Raw genomic sequence first — 17,808 nt, 5'->3', positions numbered from 1 at the left:
TTTGTTGATGTTCCTTCTGCCGTTGTTGCTGAGGTATCATAACTGCCACTTCTCGGAAAAGCTCTTGGCTGTTGCCTCCCGTAATGAACAAACCATCTAGGAAAACTCATTAGAAAAAATACTCTGTTTTATCCCTTAAAAATACTCGCTGTTCGTTCATCCAAGGTTTTCCTAATAGTTTTCAATCGATAAAGAGAATAAATATCCTCGTTAAAATTCTCTGACCAAGACACTGGTTAAGGGAACATCTTCTGACTGAGGTGACGAATTTAGCGATTATTATTTTATTGTATCAGCTTAAGATCTCACAACAAAAGGCTATATCAATAATTTTTCTTAAGGATATAAGTTTTCTGTTTCTATGTTTCACTGGCCAAAATCTTCACAATTATATCAGGTTCAACGAAAACGCTTCATCAACACAAGTGACAACAATTGTTTCGTGTTCTAACTCAACTATTCACTTCATAATTCTCAAAAACTAATTTACAATTTTCCACGTGAAAGGTCAAACTAATCAGAGTCGGTAAAATTTCTAAACAAATGTGTTGAATAAAACAAAAGTGAATCGGAAGAGTAGAAGTCAAACAAAAATGTGTGACAGTCAACAAAGTTTGGTTAATTCTCTAACTTTTCGAAAGTTAAACCGAAAACTCGTAATCTGACACGATGCTTTCTTTATCTGCCTTTGATAAACGATTCACTGCTTCAATTTTTTTTTTTTTTTTTTTTTTGCAGGCTTGAAACAATCACCTATTTTTCTTAAACGTGTTAAATAACCATGAACCCTTGTCCTTTCCCACTCAACAAACAACTTTATATAACCTGACTCCATCCTCTCACATCACCAACTAGCCGTTTCATTTCTACCAAAACTTTTCAGCAACACCAAAGAAAACATTGTTGACTCCACTTTCTGTCCTGTTGTAGGGTGAAGGTCTGAAGGTTCCCCCGGTCTTCCCTAGTCATACGTCTATGGGCAAGATTTCCTTTTCTCGTTGAATGTTTCTCCATCAGCCAATATTCTCCTTGAGTAACTCTCCAATCTGTTACGAAATGATGGTGCTCTGGAGAAATTAACTGGAGGAGGTGCAGTACTTGTCATATAGAGCGAGTGAGTCTTAGGGGTCTTCTGTGAATTGGGTTATGTATATGTCACGTTATGTTGTTTGTACCTGCATATTATCATAAACACGTACGAATACGCTACTACTACTACTTTGCTGTCACTCGGAATCGAGTATGACGACCATCCAGCTATGATACATTGATATGAGTTATTAAGCATGTAACTTCGTTGGTAAGCTCTGAGGTAACTAGAGAGGCCGATACGGGACTGGCAGAGTCTTCCACGGATTTTGCACGTGTGGAAGGCTATGTCTAGTGCGGGAGGGAAGGCAGCTACGTCTTTCCGGCGTTGGCTCTTGTCTGCCTCGGTATGCAGTCGGGTTAACTCTAAAGTATTGACACCTTCTCGTGTGGTGCTCCTCCAAGCGTTACGGTGTGGAGTAATCGTTTCCCAGGTGAGGAGGTCGATTTGGCACTTTTTCAGCTCTGTCTAAAAGACTTTCCATATACCTTTTCAGTTGCCCGCCAGCGTTAGACACACACGTAAACACACGCACACACACACACGCATATAAACACACACACACACACACACACACACACACACACACACTAGACTTGACCTGGACTCTCAATCAACAATATCCCCACTGGACCCCGGAGGTGAACAATAACCCTTTCCACTCCCAGTAATAACTCTGATTAAGTCTCCAACATCAAACTATAAAAGGAACATATGCGTTGATGGCCTTTCTCAACGCCTGACAAGGAATATCCTTCTTCTACAAGGATTCTCAACGCTTTACTTGGAATATATTACACGTAAAGAAGATAATTTTTCAATTACAAACATCATCAATGGTGAACTAGCAATATTCAACGTTTAAAGAGAGCTACAACGCACACACTCCTAATCCCGGTATAAACACTAATGACCCGCAAATTTCACGGGATTATGCATCATTTTATACCGTGGTGCAGTAAAGACGGTCGCTAATGTTTGTAAACGGGGAACTTGCCACTACATACATACATACATATAAACATACATACATACATACATAAGAACATAAGGAGTCTGCAATAGGCCGGTTGGCCTGTGCATGGCAGCTCCTGTCGAGAGTTACTACCACTCTCTATCATCCATGAATCTATCTAGCCTCTTTTTGAAACTTTCCAGAGTTCCCGCACTTACTACAAAGTTGCTAAGCTTGTTCCACGCGTCCACCACCCTATTTGTGAACCAGTTTCTTCCTATCTCCCTCCTAAACCTAAACTTATCCAACTTGAATCCGTTGCTCCGAGTCCTATCCTGCTCGGATATTATAAGAACTTTATCTATATCCCCTTTATTGATTCCTTTCACCCACTTAAATACTTCTATCATATCTCCCCGCACTCTTCGTCTTTCTAGGGAATGCAAGTTAAGTTTCTTTAACCTATCCTGATATGGAAGGTTTCTAAGTCCCGGAATCATTTTTGTCATTCTTCGCTGCACCGACTCTAGTGAATTTATATCCATACACACACACACACACACATACATACACAAACATACATACATACATACATACATACACACATACATACATACTGTACACACACACACACACACACTTTCGCCTCTGTCACTCATTGTCCTGCACCACGCACGGAGAACATTAGGAGAACGATAAAGACATTTCGAAGACGGAGGAAGATTAATGACAAGATGGACAAGAACGAGGGGAAGATTAAAGATGAGGATGGCAATATTATCATCTTGGGAGGAGGAGGAGGAGGAGGAGGAAGAGGAGGAGGAAGTGAAGGAATGAGAAGAAGGAGAAAGGAGGAGGAAGGAGGAGGTGAAGGAAGGAGGAGAGGGAGGAGAAAGCAGCAGGAGGAGGAAGGAGGAGGTGAAGGAAGGAGGAGAAACAGGAAACAATGATGAGAAAGAGAAAGGGAAAACAAAACCATAATAATAATAATAATAATAATAATAATAATACTGTATGTGTGATTTTAGCAGGAAAGAGCCACTGAGTATGGCCTAAATGCGTCAATTTACCATAACTTCAAGTTTCATTGGCCACGTGTTATTTACCGTTCCTTAAGTAAATTCCAAGTCGTTCGTTTCCTCCCCCGCAGGATTTGCATTCAATACATTTTAATGGAGGTTTTAGTGCAAATCCCTTCGAAAACAATCCACTATTACGGTTGGAAGTCTACAACACCTTTACAACAGCAACAACAAGAACAATATCAACAACAATAGCAACAACTATAACAATAACAACCAATAATAATAATAATAATAATAATAATAATAATAATAATAATAATAATAATAATAATAATAATAATAATAATAATAATAATAATAATAATAATAATAATAATAATTAAACAAAAACATAAAACAAGGAAGAACTCGAAAAATACTGAAATAAACAAATACAAAAAAATTAAAGCATGACAAGATTGTGATACGCAGTAAACAAAAAATAGTCAACATTGCGAGAGAACATGGAAAACGTTAACAGCAATAACAAGAAAATAGACAGGAACTCTCAACGGGAGCAAAACGCCTGGGTCACACACCATCAACAGAATGAACGGCAGATTCACACACCATCATCACAGGAATGAGCAACGGCAGGCACACACACAATCAACAGGGAGGGACAAAGGCAGGTTCACACACCATCAACACAGGGAGGAACAACGGCAGGTTCACACATCATCAATGGGGAGGGACAAAGGCAGGTTCACACACCATCAACACAGGGAGGAACAACGGCAGGTTCACACGCCATCAACAGGGAGGGACAACGGCAGGTACACACACCATCAACACAGGGAGGAACAATGGCAGGTACACACACCATCAACACAGGGAGGAACAATGGCAGGTTCACACACCATCAACACAGGGAGGAACAACGACAGGTTCACACACCACCAACAGGGAGGAACAATGGCAGGTTCACACACCATCAACACAGGGAGGAACAATGGCAGGTTCACACACCATCAACACAGGGAGGAACAAAGGCAGGTACACACACCATCAACACAGGGAGGAACAATGGCAGGTACACACACCATCAACACAGGGAGGAACAAAGGCAGGTACACACACCATCAACACAGGGAGGAACAATGGCAGGTTCACACACCACCAACAGGGAGGAACAAAGGCAGGTACACACACCATGATAAGTTAAATATCGTGGAATCGGGGAGTGGGTCACTTGATTGACAAAAGCTTTCAATACAGAAACATAAGAAACATGGAGTCAACATATAGATTAACTGTAGATCTGGTACTGTGGTAGCTGGTCTGTAGACATTCTTGTGACTTGATGTCGGCGTCAAACCTGGCTGTTAAGCCGCTACCTCACTACAGCTGCAGATGCACCACGTGGTCCGGGTAGGTCCTCCAGCTCACACAGGGTGTTGGAGATGGTTCTTGTTCCTCATATGATGTAGTTAGGAAGTCATAGTTCCTCACCTGGGTGGAGTAGGGCAGTGGTTTTCAAACTATGGGTCCCGACCCTTCAGTGGGTCGCGAAATAAATAAATTGGGTCGCAAAATAAAAATGGGTCGCGAAAATAAATCAGAATATTCTTATTTTCATACAATTGGATACATATAATTCAAATATAAATGGATCATGAGAAATTTACATGAATTTTGTCGATGCTAAATAAAGGAAAATTGTGAACAGTGTTTGTCTTTGATTTACTCATTTCATATCATTACACTTAGGTTCAATGGGTCGCAATTCAAATTGTTGTTCTGGCTGTTGGTCGCAGTAAAAAAAGTTTGAAAAACACTGGAGTAGGGAGTCCTCACTTCTCTCCTGGTGTAGTTTGGAGTGTTTCTTGGGTTCTCATCTAGTGTTGGTAGTGGCGAGTGTACCGCGGGCTGGGTGTGTCACGTCAAGGGTCAGGTCAACACCGACTGATAAGCACAAGTCTTCCGGGCCACACCGCTCTGTGTCCCTTCTGTCTCCAGCAACGCCTTCTTCAACAACACCTGGCCCTGCCTGGCCTCACCTGGCTGCAACACAGCAGTCCCGGCTGTCTTCTAACTCAACTACTACTAGGCCTCCTCCCAGTCTGTACTCTGAAGCTGTCAGGCCTTGTGCTCCCACCGGTGCCCCCCCACAACCCCCCTCCAGTGACATGACACAGATCATATAACTCTTCCAAGAATTTACCAACCGTATTGAAAAAGTCTTCGCTACACTCTGTACCACCATCTCCGACCTACTCTTGCCATCTGTTGCCACCCAGTCACTCTTCTCTTCTGGTTTGACACAAGCTGGTAGTCCCCCTGTGAGCTCCCCCTGCTTACAGCCTACTCCACCGCTGGCGGCCTTCACTACTGGGGTAGTGCCTACGGGGCCTGCACTGGTGTGTCCTGCTGCCCCCGAGCGAAGTCCTGCCTCATCTTCACGACACGTGGTGCCTCAACCTGTCCTCCACCCACCGCAAGCCGCGCCGGCTACTGTGTCTGTGCTGTCTCCACCAGGGCTACCTATTGGACCTGAGGACACCACCCCCGGCTACTCGTACCCCATCGACATGTCGACGCACACGCCATCACAATCACACTAAAAGGTATGTCCCTCAATAATGTCAATGCTTATGTGCCTCCCTCTACCCCTACTGTACCTGTCCCACCACACATTATCGCCTCCACCCCCACTGTACTTCGCCAGGCCTAGTACATTGGCAACCCTGAGCCTGGTCGCACTGTTTGTAAACTTTGTGGTCAACCGACTCTCACACCCTCTCTCACTACGTCCTCACTTGCCCTATGACCTCCTCCTACAGGTCCCCAGCCGTTACCAACACCTCTTCCCTCCCTGACCAGATATCCCTCCTCCTAGTGACAGGCCTGGCACTTGACATTATTAGGGACCTGCCACGCTTTGCCATAAACATAAATTGTACCGGGAATTTTCCCCCCACACACTCATCATTCTGTCACTTTATGTAACTTGCTGAAAAACCCATGACCCTTCAGGCCTTTACGCCCTTAATGCACGAGTCATAAAGGCAAGCATGAACTCCGCATGCTTCCCCGATGGGCACTGTAAACGCCTCTGCGCTTCACCTTGCACAGGATGTAAGGGGGTGCCCAATAAACTAGCCCCCTCGTGGGCAATCTAAAAAAAAATGTTACTCACATTTGTTTCTTTCTTTCGAGTTGAAATTGTCACTTTTGTATATCACTTGTGGGTTGATCATCAATCTTTGCACTGTACTGATGGTGGGAGGATGCTGATAAATCCAGATGGGGAATGGGAGGGCCCGACAGACCAGGCTGGCAACTATCTCCATGGTCAAGAGACCACGGCTGCGTTAGCGGGCAGCGCCGACTACACACGTCCTTACCCTATGAAGGCTGAAGGAAGTGTGTTTGTGTGTCAAAGCTATATATATATATATATATATATATATATATATATATATATATATATATATATATATATATATATATATATATATATATATATATATATATATATATATATATATATATATATATATAATATATAGGGAGCGCTTCCACGGCACCACAAGGAGCTCCCTGTTCACATGTTGAGGTCCCAGGATCGATTCCTGACTAGTGAGATATTGTTTGTATATTGAAGTCCGCGTGGATATGGAATGTTGTTATATATATATATATATATATATATATATATATATATATATATATATATTTAAACATCAGAAAGAGTTTTCCATTAGCAGTGAACGCAAAGCTTGTCAACAGAATCGTTGGCAAAGCGGATTCGTACATATAAAACAATCACAACAATTTTTCAGTAAATATTACACGAGGTCAGGGTTTTAGCCCCCCTCCCCCACCCCCCCAAAAAAGGGTAGTTGACTTGTATTATGACGTAGTAAATATTCATAAGATTATGTTTCTATAAGGAAAGAGAAAAATGAAATTTTTATATCCTAACTGTTGGTAGGGACAGGCGAGGTCTTGGACTCTAGGTGCAGAATGTCACTTATCAAGGGTGCCCATTACATATCCTCCCGGCTGTATAAGTCCTCACTATTAACGAAGGCAAACATGGCAACTATGTGCTTGTGTACAGGTATAGTGATCAGGTATATGAATCACTTATAATAAAGCCTTGCATTGGTGTAAAGAGGATGACCCCCGTGCTCGGGGTGACTTATGCCTCTCCACAGCGCTATCCTCACGGTCAACACAGCAAACTAATGCTTCGCACACACACATGCGGACCAATTGTGCTGCAGGTGAGACTGGATATGACTGTTATCTCACACAGGCACCCGGGGAAGGTAAATAATGCATGATGGAAGGTAACTAAAGTTCAGGTCCGTGGTTTGTCAGGTTTATGTTCCATGTAATGTTTACGAAATAAATACACAGGGAAGTTACCCAGCGAAATACTCGGGACATTTTTTTTATAATTCAGCGGCACTGTCTCCTCAACAGAGTAAAATTTGTGGACATGGTGATTTTTAGACAGGCTTTTGTTATCATGAACAACCTAAACAGAAAACCTAAAAAGTCACACACCATTATTTTAAAGAAGGAAACGTTCTTTTTTCCTTTCCCTCTCAGAAAACAAGAGTATCCCTGGACCTCATCTCACCCGTGTATCAGAAGCCCTCACTTGCTCTTGCCTGGGGGACGGGTACAAGGACGCTGGTAGTGGTGGTGGAATGGAAGGATGATGGTTGTGGTGGTACTAGTGTAGTGGGAGTGGTGGTGTGTAAGGCTGATGGTTGTGGTGGTACTGGTGTAGTGGGAGTGGTGGTGTGTAAGGCTGATGGTTGTGGTGGTACTGGTGTAGTGGGAGTGGTGGTGTGTAAGGCTGATGGCTGTGGTGATGGTGGTTTCACTAAACCTCTCCCCGTTCATTCTCGGTAATGGTTGCTCAGTTTCTTTAGCTTATACCACCACGAGAAACAGCGGCTGACGGCTACCTTCACCTCTCTTAAACGTACAATATTGCATGTATAAAACGATATTTCCTCGTCCCTGTGATGCAAAATCTAGTTTCTCTTTCATCTTTTTCTTTTCGACACAGGACGAAGGCAGTCATATAGTTCCATAGTTGTGAATGAGACTTGAATGGAGGCTGTTGACTTATTATGACGTAAGTTTAGGAATGAAAAGACCAGATTATGTTGCTTAAAAAACATATCTTAACGCGGAAGAAAAATACACACAGAAAACAGTTAAATTCTATGTTATCACAAAAAACTATAGAAAGAAGGTGAGTTATTATAAGATATTCAATTTCGACGTGCAATGAGTGATAAAAATATAAATATATTACATGAACGTATAATTAAAAACTTCTCTCAAGAATTTTGTAAGAAAGACATAATATTAAGTTTGAATATTACTCTGGAAACGAAGCTATTTTTGAGTTATTTTCAACATATCTGTTTACAAAAGAAGGAATTCACGTCCTAAATAAATACTGTAAAGCCTTCACAAATAAAAAAAAATTACGACTGTACGAAAAGCATTGTTTGGAGATACCTAATATTTGATACACTGGTCACTGGGTTATAAGGAAGGAATAATGAAGGGACTTAACACAGTCTCAGATATACAAAGAAAGTGTTGAAAATTACCGTCATCCTGGCAAATGCAGATATGGGATTAGTGATAAGAAATTGTTTCCTGTATTTTTGCACCATGCCATGATAATATATGTATTTGTCTGCTTACATCTGTTCACCTGGATACTTCTGGATGCCACTACCTCCAGCTTGTTTCCACGAGCGTTGTGTGTTGTTTTATCGAGTTCTTGAGCATCTGATTATATACAGTTTATGTTTGTGACTGAGAATGTGTGTGTGTGTGTGTGTGTTATAGCAGGCTTAGTAAAAAGGGTGCATGTCTAAACTATGTAAGGATGGCGTGTGTGTTCAATCTGGGCGTGGGTGGTTAGACTAACTTATGTGTGTATATATTCAAAGAGTGTACAAGTAAAGGCACGCGCGCCCATGTGTGTGTGTGTGTGTGTGTGTGTATTTGGAGGGGGACTATTTTAGGCGTGTGTGTATGTGAACGTGTTTGGCTCCAGACTATTTACCTCACGTCAACACAAGCTGTCACCTCCTTAACCTGAGTCCGCACTCAGGTGAGACAGACACCTGGGAGGAGGAATAAGCCGAAAACCGGAATAATGAAAAGAGAAACTAGGAGACGAGGGAAGAAGGATTATAAGATAGCATAAGAAGAAATCACCCACGGAATACATTAAAATGATATTAATTGTAGGAGAATAATGAAAGGTATTAATTGTGTATAGTGCATTAGAAAACCTTCTTCTTCTTATTATTATTATTATTTTTCTTCTATTATTATTATTATTATTTTTCTTCTATTATTATTATTATTATTATTATTATTATTATTTTTCTTCTATTATTATTATTATTATTATTATTATTATTATTATTATTATTATTATTATTATTATTATTATTATTATTATTATTATTATAAATAACAAGTACAACCTAAGTTTAATCAACATATGACAAGAACCTAAAACGAGACCAGGCACCAACTTGGGCCAATATCCCCCTAAAAAGAAAACAAGTTCATTATTTACCCCCAAAACGCGACAAGCATGAAGTTTGGGCCAACAGCTTCCGGAATTTGTTATGTGAACACCTGAAACGAGAGTTAGGATGAGTGAGAGAGATGGTGAGTGAGGGAGATGGTGAGTGAGGGAGTAAGTGACTGAGAGAATAGGTCAGTGTGTGTATGTGTTTGTGTGTGTGTGTGTGTGTGTGTGTGTATGTGTGTGTACAGGAGACGTTAACAGTGTGTGTGTATGTGTGTGTAAAGGAGACGTTAACAGTGTGTGTGTGTGTGTGTGTGTGTGTGTGTGTGTGTGTGTGTGTGTGTGTACAGGAGACGTTAGCAGTGTGTGTGTATGTGTGTGTAAAGGAGACGTTAACAGTGTGTGTGTGTGTGTGTGTGTGTGTGTGTGTGTGTGTGTGTGTGTACAGGAGACGTTAACAGTGTGTGTGTGTGTGCGCGTGTACAGGAGACGGTAACAGTGTGTGTGTGTGTGTGTACAGGAGACGTTACCTAGCATTAGTGAGGCCACACATGGATTATGCGGTTCAGTTCTGGTGTCCTTATTATAGAATGGACATAGATTCTTTGGAGAGAGTACAAAGAAGAATGACAAAAATGATCCATAATATTAGAAACCTTCCATATGAAGAAAGACTGAAAAGCTTAGGCTTACATTCATTAGAGAGGCGTAGAGTTAGGGGAGATATGATAGAGGTGTACAAGTGGGTAAGTGGGATTAACAAGGGTAAAATGGAAGATGTTCTGAAGCTCAGTAATAACGAAATAACTAGAACAAATGGCTTTAAATTAGATAAATTCCGATTCAGAAAGGATATAGGCAAGCACTGGTTTGGTAATAGAGTTGTGGATATGTGGAATAGGCTACCGAGTGCTATAGTAGGATCGGGGACGCTAGGGAGCTTCAAGACGAAGTTGGATAGGCACATGGAAGTGCTGGGATGGGTGTGAAAGGGATCTGCCCTGTATGGGCCAGTCGGCCTCCTGCAGTATCCCACTTTCTTATGTTCTTATGTTCTTATGTTAAGTGTGTGAGTGTGTGGGTGTACAGGAGACGTTAACAGTGTGTGTGTGTGTACAAGAGACGTTGTGTGTATTCGCACACAGGGTGGTGAAATGCGTCTAGTGTGGCAGCATTATGTTAGTGTTAAGGTGAAAGCACTGCTTGCTCCTCTCGCTTTCAGCTACCGCCGCTGGCTAGCATTCGTGGCGAACAGGGAAGCAACTTCCATAAGCCTTCCCCTGCTAGTACACAGCCTCTTCACCATCAAGACTCTTGCTGTGCCTCCTCGTGGCAACACGAGGAGGGGATCTCGGAGCAGCAGCAGCAGCAGCAGTGGGCCCCAGATGGACAGCGCATAGGTCCATTGTCATGTGGACACGTCCTGGTGCCTACCAACCATTGCCCGGCTGCCTTGCGGATTAACCTTGGTAGGTATAAGGCTATAGGAGTAAACCCCTCTGGTGGACCCTCAGCTATTTTGGCTGCCCACCAAAATTCATCGCCATTGTGAGGCAACTCTACGATGGCATGAATGGCAGTGTCCTGCACAATTGCACCCAGTCTGAGTTCTTCTCCATCCAAACAGGGATTAAACAAGGGTGTGTACTGACGCCAACTCTCTTTTCCATTTTCTCTGCTGCCTTCCTTACTTGTGCACGCGCCAATATAGCCGGCGGTGTGAACATCGAGTGCCGGATGAAGGGTCTTTTCAAAATAAGACGACTCCAGGCAGGAACTTAGGTGTCGGTAGCTTCCATTACTGAGCTTCAGTATGCAGACGACCTCACCCTTGTCGTTCACACTGAACGCGACCTACAGGAGATCCTGAACACCTACGAAGATGCATATACACACTTGGACCTTGAGGTGAATGTAAGTAAGACTCAGATTCTCTTTCAGCCTGCCCCTGATTCAGCCACACCTCCACCATTCATCCAGCTTAACGGTACTGCCCTCTCTAATGTTACCCACTTTCGGTATCTCGGCTCCCACCTGTCCACCACCGCGGACATCGATGAAGAGATTCAGCATTGGTTCAGATGTGCATGTCAAGCTCTTGACAGACTCCAAAATTGTGTCTTCAGCTGGAGGTAGCTGAAATTATCTACAAACTTACACGTATATCGAGCAGTGGTTCTCCCCACCCTGTTATATGGCAGCGAGACATGGGTCATGTAAAGGAGGCATATCAATGCACTTGAAAACTTTCACCCACGTAGTCTACGTTCCACCTCTGAGAAGACAAGAGAACAAGTGACGGTATTCTTGCTGACACCAAATGTAGAAGCATCGAGACTCCCATTATCCATGAACAACTACGCTAGACTGGCCATGTTACCCGCATGAACGACAGTAGACTGCCAAAGTAGCTACTTAACAGTCACCTAAAGAATAGTAAACGTAACCCTGGTGGGCAACTGAAAAGATATAAGGATGGTCTTAAGACAAACCTGAAACAGTGCCAAATCGACCCCGTCACCTGGGAGACGATTACTGCACACCATAACGCTTGGAGGATCACCACACAAGAAGGTGTCAATACCTTCGAGTTAACCTGTCTGCATAACGAGGCAGACAAACGCCAATGCTGGAAAGACGTTGCCACTGTCCCTCCCGTACAAGATGTAGCCCCCCACATGTGCAACATCTGTGATCGACCCTGACAGTCCCGTATCGGCCTCTTTAGTCACCTTAGGTGACATCCTTAATAACTCACATCATTGTATCATAGCTGGATGATCGTCATACTTTATTCCGAGTGACAGCAAAATAGTAGGAGTAGTAGGTGGGTAAGTGAGTGAGTGAGTGTGTATTTATGTGTCTGAATGCACCGGGGTGTTCATGTGCGCCATACACATAATCAATCTTCACTAAAGTATCCTGGTGCTAAATTTCTGCCTGAGTGACGAAAATAGAATCTAGAACTAAAGCTTGGTGGTGGAAAACGTTAACCTAAGAGTGGTGGCAGACGTTGACGAGTGGCTGCTTGGTGGGAAAGGGACGGGACGGGGTGGGTGTCACGCTTCTCTTACAAACTAGTGCGTTTGTCTGATTCTACGCGTTCTTTCGATCTCTTATTATGAGAATCATCGGTTGGTAAGTTTATAAATGCTTTGTATCCTTAAAGTTGTTTATTTTCGCGGAGAGGAGGAATTAAAGGTTTAGCTTATTATCTTCATCTCTTCCGAGTGTAATTTCTGACGCTCCATTATTTACCGAGGAAAAATTTTGTTCTGGATAACTGGTTTCTAGAGTCAATTAACTGGGATATACACAAGAGACCTTCTTAGCATGATTCTATATATCTACTGGCAGTGCAGTACACACACACACAGTGTAAGCAGAACGAGGACAATAACTCAGTTAATTGTTGATTTCTTTACAAAAACAGGATGGGGTGGAAAGACTGACGATTCGCGTCCAGTTCCTGAATCATGTCTTGTAGCACAGTTTGGTCGCACACTTATCTTTTTAATTGTGCTAAAATCTTTGATGTTTCTATGTGTTTCTGTGATAAGAATATTAAAGTTCTTAAGCATTCACTGGACACTGGCAACAAAAAATTAAGGAAGGTAATTCTTCCCTTTTTTAGACTGATAATAAAGTATATATGTATGATCTTTAATTTTAGAGAACATAATATACCACAGTACACTACAGCCCTCAATACGGTCGTTAACCAGCAAACGAAAATTGATGTGTTCTACTTCTTACGAGTAGTCAGGATGAATACGGTTGACATCGTTTTTAGGACTGTATTTTCAAGCGCATAGGTAGATTTATATCTTATTTGAATATAGTGAACGATAAAGATTTTCTTTTATTTCAAGTACCCTGTGTGAATGTAGTACGTGGCTTTACTTAATTTAATGACATACAATGTCTATATACGTTCCACGTGCCCTAAAGTTCTGCAGTCGCGCCATGGTTTTTGGTCATGTTTTTCACCTAAGATGCCATAATGACTATACGATGCTCAAATTTCTCCAGAGAAAGTAAGATATCTTGCAGCTGCAGTGGTTCAAAGAAGACCTTCATTACCATGCAGGAAGGTACACACGTACCTCCACGACCGTTAACTAACTTTGGCACACACGTCTAGTTAGCAGCAGTTTCCTCAATAAATCAACCTCACTCGTCCTACTTAACCCAGTTTTCTCTTCTTTCTAAGAGTAAAGTTAAGTGGTGCTGGAGGTAAAGACGACAGGGGTACCTGACACACCACAAAGTTTGTTTGGAGGAGAATTTAAAGACAGCACACAAAAAGAAACCTACACAAGGAGAAATAAATATGTATTTATTATATCTGAAGTCCACGATACCTGTTACACAAGTTGCCGTATGATGTTCACAATACAAACTATAATTTTTCTTATTCTGCGAAAACAACACAAGATTTTAAGCCTTATATCATAGTCCTATGAGAGGCGGACGTCACATTACGTGCTGTGAATTGCTCAGGATTTTTAACTCGAGAAGTTGTGGTACAGTTTCCCTACAGCTGGAAGTGTGGGTGTGTTTCTCAAGAGTGTCATGTAAGTGTGTTTCACAAGTGGTGTTGTAGAGATATTTTTCACTTATGGGGATGGTGTACTTGTTTCTCTATGAGTGTGTCTCTTGAAGGAGAAATATTGGATGTGTCTCTAACGTTTTAACTACAAGGTGTTTTATTTTTTTTGTGTGTATGCGTGTTAATGTAAAGCAGCATGATCACCTATACGATACACTACATTATTATATTCTTTACAGGTGGGGGAAGATCCGTATGCTAGAGCCCTACCAGGAACCGTACAAGGAGGCGCCGCCCCAGCTCCTGCAGCACCGCCCCTCCTGCCCTATGGCCGACCCCTGCGCCCTCCCCATCAACCCCCTCAAGGTAGTCCCCCCACAAGACTCCCCCCAACACTCTCACACCCCATCAACCACAGTGGTAACTTAGTTTATCCTCACCTTATCTCTCACGTGTAGTCAAGATGTTTACTTTGTGAGGTTCTTCCTTTCCTCCCTGTATACAGTAGTTTGTTCCCTCCATACACGGAGTCTTAGCCTGTATAGTTTGTTCCTCTATACAATGAATCTTAGCCTCCCTCCCTCACCTGTATGTAATACGTTCTTTCTACACACAGAAAATCTCTCTTGTTCTCTCCCATCCCCCTCCCCGTACCACAACTGTCCTCCACAACCAAGTAGCGTAACATCCACCCGCTCCCCTCCCTGGCAGACGTCACACTGTCCTCCTCAACGCTGGCTTTCTTCCTAACTGGATATGCATAAACCAATATTATTTGATTCACTGAAACTATATACACGGTCAAATTGGACGCTAATATTGCACTGAGTCTCTATCATTAAATAAGAAGCTTTTGTTTTTTCATAACCAGTTAAGGAAACAAGAAGATTACATAAGAATACTGTATTTGAGAAACCTGAACCCCAAGTTCCTAAGCATCTTTCTCCTTGACTTTAGTTTAGTATCCTACACCATTTAATAGTCAAAGACCTTCAGTAGGATTTCTCACGGTAACTGAAATCCTTCGATGGTCTTTTTCCCTTGCGTAAAACTTTCCTTGTATTGTTTTATCCAAGGTCAACCTACAGCTTGAAGGTGCAGCTAGAAGGATTTTTTTCTTTACCGTAAGGCCGTAGAGGCTTCATAAAATTGATTACTTTCATTATTTTTAAAGCTGCAAATAAAAGAAATGCACAAGTCCATTGTTACTTACCTAGATCTCACCAGCCCACAAGAATCACCACTGCATTTTCCCATGTAAATATAAATATAGTGTAGATGACAATCAGTCCTGTCCCTAATGAAGATACAATATATCAAACAATATATAAATATATAAATTGATATTAGATGGCCATGATTAACCCTCAATATATGTCCTCCCTGCCCTCCTCCCCTCCCTGCCCTCCTCCTGTCGCTGCCCCTCCTTACCCGTCCACCACTAGGCTGACCAAATGGGGTATCGTCGACCCCGCCAGAACTCAGTCTTCGTGGGCCGGACTCGCTCACACAGCCTCGAGGTCCACCCGCCCAGGAGAGTGAAGAGCGCCCTCAACCTGACGACACTGGTGCTGCAGGAGAGTGAGGAGGAGGGGGCCATGGCCACAACCTTCACCTAGCTGGACCAGTGTCGACTGTCTCCTATCTGGGCCAGTGTCGACCTTCACATAGCTGGACCAGTGTCGGCCGCCACCTAGCATGTGACACCACCATCGTCACTTAGCCAAGGGAGCCATAACACCGTTTCCATTTTTCTATTGGTACCAACATATTGGTCACCTCTCTCACCTAGCATGACAGCACCATGATTACCACCTTCCCCTAGCCTAAGGCAGCACCAAGTATACCACTATCACCTAGCAAAACACAGCACTATGGTCATCACGTTCACCTATCAGGACACATCACTATGGCCACCACCTTCACCTAGCTGGTAGAGAACCATTAGTCACCACCATCACCCAGCTGGACCTTTAATGACATCTACCTTCACAACTTCACCTAACAGGGGACTCTAAGCAAAAGAGGCACCACCTACACCAAGCTGGCAACACCGTCACATTCACCTTGCTTCATCACCTGCATAATCCCTCATGTGTTTAGGTGAACCTTCCTGACCTTGTAGCTCACATGCTCGGTGGCAGAGCTCAAGGTGACTGAAGGAAACCTCCAAGTTTCGGCTCAAGAGACACCGTTCTGGAGTGAATCACCCAGACGTCCCCGTGATGGTGGTACGATCCCGGTTGAAGATGATGGTGATAATGGTGATAATGAGGATGGTGGTGATGATGATAGTGAGGACGTCGAATGATATTAGCGAATATGGTGATGATGATGGTGATTATAAACGGGATTATGACGAGGATGATAATGATGATGATGATAGCGACGAGGATAACGATGATTATAATGGTAGTGATAATGGATGACGGATGAAAGTGTTAATGAAGATGATAATACAAGGAAAAGATGATGATGGTATTGATAGTGTTGACAGTGTTGCGTGAAGATGTGAATATGAATGATAACGAAGACTATGATGATGATGATGATGATGATGATGATGGTGATGGTGATGATGATGATGATACCAGATTTTAAACGACACTAATACTGATGGTAATGCTAACAGTGTCGGGTAATGATAGTAGTGATGATGATGATGATGATGATGATGATGGTAACATTAAGTGAGTGTTGATAATAATGATAAGGATGATATCAGATAAAGATGAAACTAATAATGAAAATAAAACTCAGTGATGGAATTAATGATGATGATGGTGGTAAATATGCAAAAGATAAATATGAACATAATGATAATATTGGTAAGATACTGGCCGGGATTTTTAATGATGGTGATCTATGATAATGACCAATGGTGATAGTGATGATGATACCAAGTGATAATAACAGAAAATAACTGTCAATTATACCCTATGTTAATATTAGACAAGGATAGGGGTTCTGGCGAGTATAATGGTGATAGTGGTGATGATGATAACAAGTGATGAGGGTGACATGTCATTATCATAATATACACGTAACGCTGGTGCTGGGAGAGAATTTATCACGATCAGTGTTATAAATGATGGATAAAAATGGCAGTGAGTCATTTTTATACTTTAATATTTTAATGAGTTTTTGGAGATGGTTACTGAGAAAAGTTCAATCATACTTTATATTAATGAGTGAAGCTGAAAATGATGTTCGAGGCTGGAAGTGATACAAAGTGCTGGGAATAAACCAAAGTGTTGGAAACAATGTTATGTGCTGGAAACGTTACAAAGTGCTGGAAATAAACCAAAAGGCTGTAAATTAACCAATGTGCTAGAAATAAATAAAGTGCTGGAGACGACAAAAAAAAGATGGAAACGATACAAAATTCTGAAAAGGAACTAAAGTGCTGTAAACGACACAATAAATTCGTAAAATTGAAACTAGAGCGAAGAAATGACACGTTTAAGAGCCAAAGCTGTGAGATTTAAAACCTTCTGTACTGGTTATTAAAAGATAAACAGCTTCTATATTACGATGAGTCACCGTAAAATGTAGATGAGATATTGATGGCCGGCGTTGATAATGAGTTGATGATAATGATGTTGAAGATGGTGA

At 42.1% G+C, this 17,808-nt stretch overlaps 1 long non-coding RNA gene across 1 annotated transcript; it reads left to right on the top strand.

Annotated features, from left to right (window-relative positions):
* The first annotated feature begins 12,727 nt into the window (after nucleotides 1–12,727).
* On the top strand, nucleotides 12,728–17,560 carry LOC121875722. Its single transcript, XR_006090655.1, has 2 exons — nucleotides 12,728–14,559; nucleotides 15,639–17,560. It is a non-coding gene; the product is annotated as an uncharacterized LOC121875722 (long non-coding RNA).
* Nucleotides 17,561–17,808: the final 248 nt, after the last annotated feature.

Source organism: Homarus americanus, unplaced genomic scaffold (genome assembly GCF_018991925.1).
Source record: "Homarus americanus isolate GMGI-L3 unplaced genomic scaffold, GMGI_Hamer_2.0 scaffold22250, whole genome shotgun sequence".
In the NCBI taxonomy this organism is placed as follows: domain Eukaryota; kingdom Metazoa; phylum Arthropoda; class Malacostraca; order Decapoda; family Nephropidae; genus Homarus; species Homarus americanus.
The sequence above is the reverse complement of the archived record's forward strand: the minus strand, read 5'-3'. Positions and strand labels throughout refer to the sequence as shown.